This window comes from Schistocerca cancellata, chromosome 7, assembly GCF_023864275.1.
Source record: "Schistocerca cancellata isolate TAMUIC-IGC-003103 chromosome 7, iqSchCanc2.1, whole genome shotgun sequence".
NCBI classification, from domain to species: Eukaryota; Metazoa; Arthropoda; class Insecta; order Orthoptera; family Acrididae; genus Schistocerca; species Schistocerca cancellata.
The window spans coordinates 432,199,772-432,202,189 of NC_064632.1; the positions used below are offsets into that span (position 1 = coordinate 432,199,772).

At 47.3% G+C, this 2,418-nt stretch overlaps 1 pseudogene; it reads right to left on the reverse strand.

Annotated features, from left to right (window-relative positions):
- Window positions 1-583: 583 nt before the first annotated feature.
- Window positions 584-701, reverse strand: LOC126093635 (5S ribosomal RNA; annotated as a pseudogene).
- Window positions 702-2,418: the final 1,717 nt, after the last annotated feature.

Genomic DNA, 2,418 nt, shown 5'->3' on the forward strand with positions numbered 1-2,418 from the left:
TTACTCCCCATTTCTGCTTGCCGCTCCCGGTTTACCGTGTGTTACACAGTAATAATACGTTTTTTCTGCTCTTGTTCCAGGTGGGTGGAGCGCGAGATTGAGTGCCGCGACTGGCTTTGCAATTGTTGGTGAGTCCAGCCCGTTGTTGTTTCTGCACAGTGCTCTACCCTCAGAGGGACTTGGCAGTCTCAAGCTTCAAAGAAAAGTCTACAGTGACCAATAAATTTGCTGGAATTCTGTGACCTGTGAGTAGCCATCTTGTACCGTTACCAAAGATTTGTCGAGTCGAACCTGTGGCACGCAGAAGGCGAATAAACAGGATATTAAGTAGATGATTATAATTTACTACAAAAAAAAAAAAAAAAAAAAAACTTAACTCCTCCCGAACAGGCCATGAAAGCCCAACTGTACCGACCGGCCGCCGTGTCATCCTCAGCCCATAGGCGTCACTGGATGCGGTATGGAGGGGCATATGGTCAGCACACCGCTCTCTCGGCCGTATGTCAGTGTACGAGACAGGAGCCGCTACTTCTCAATTAAGTAGCTCCTCAGTTTGCCTCACAAGGGCTGAGAGCACCCCGCTTGCCAACATCGCTCGGCAGACCGGATGGTCACCCATCCAAGTGCTAGCCCAGCCCGACAGTGCTTAACCTTGGTGATCTAACGGGAACCGGTGTTACCACTGCGGCAAGGTCGTTGGCAGTTATAAAGTACACCGGCGGAAAAAAATCGTAACACCAAAAAATAATTGATGAAGAGTGATAAAATTTCAGAAATACATTTGTATAGGTAACATGTTTAAGTGATTAACATTGCAAAAACCCCGCGTTAATGTAAGCACGAGCCAGGTCATTGCTAATGTGAAATGCTGATACATTAATGACCGGTGTAGCCGCCAAACTACTGAAGCAGGCATGCAAATGTGTTTGTGTTATACTGGTGCCGGACGTCAGATTGTGGGATGTAGTACGGTGCCTACTGCACTTGGTCGGTCAATACAGAGACGGTTAATGCTGTTTGTGGATGATGCTGAGGTTGCCGTACGATGATGTCCCATTTTTAATCGACTGGGGACAGATCTGGTGATCGAGTAGGCCAAGGCAACATGTGGAGCACGTTGGATTGCAACAGCGGTATGTGGGCGAGCGTTATCTTGTTGGAAAAGCACACCCAGGAGTACTGTTCGTGAATGGCAGCACAACAGGTCGAATCATCAGATTGACGTAGTAAATTGCAGTCAGGGCGCGTGGGACAACTACGAGAGTGCTCCCGCTGTCATACAAAATCAAGCCACAGACCATGACTCAGGTTGTAGGCCCAGCGTTTCTAGCACGCAAACAGGTTGGTTGCATGACATCAATTGGTGATCGAGCAGGCCAAGGGAACATGTGGAGCACGTTGGATTACAACAGCAGTATGTGAACGAGCGTTATCTTGTTGGAAAACACCTCCAGGAGTACTGTTCGTGAATGGCAGCACAACATGTCGAATCCCCGAGGCACCGAGGCAGAACCTGCTTTCATCATAAAACACAACAGACCTTCAGTCTGCCCTCCAGTGAGCTCTCGCCACTGAAGTCGGATGTGGCGGTGGTTTGGGATCGGTGGAATGCACGCTACAGGGCGCCTGGGTCGGAGCTGTCCTTGAAGTAACGGATTTGTAACAGTTTGTTGTGTGACTGTAGTGCCAACAGCTGCTCACATTGCTGCTGCAGGTGCAGTACGGTGGCTGAGAGTCGCGCGCCGAACACGATTGCCCCCACTCTAGGAAGTGCCACGTGGTCGTCCGGAGTCTGGTCTCCTTGGGTCGTTCATTCTTGTGACTGCCGCTGCCAGCAATAGTGTGCGGTGGCTACATTCCCTCCACGTCTTTCTGCAATGTCACTGGAGGTACTGAAACGTCCCCTTAGGAAAATTAGTGAATTACTGTGCTGGTAAACCCCTTAGTTGTTTGATTTTCAAACAGCTGAGCAGAACTGAAAGTACTCAGACATATCTCTCTTTACTTGTTCTGATCATCGGTAAATTGGCACACAATATTTGTAGCGCAACGCAATCTGACTTTCAATAATCCCTACAAAAGAATGGCCCTGACTGACAATATCCTATACCTTTCATGAATCACTTACCTCACAAAAATCTTCGTTACTCGAACTACTGCAATACAGCGTGCGCCAATACTGCCAGCTAAATAAAGGATTCTAACTACTGAAGGCACTAACTATTGATAGGCATAGTTAGCAAATGAAAGATTTTGATAGACAACAATGTTTTTACCTTAATAGTGTTCAAAAGTCATTATATATATATATATATATATCAGTTCATGACATCCAGTCTTACAAATTTACTCTCTCTGATGGACACACGTCCAGATCATCCGCTCTCATAACTCCGCCATCTCTCTCCCCACATGCAC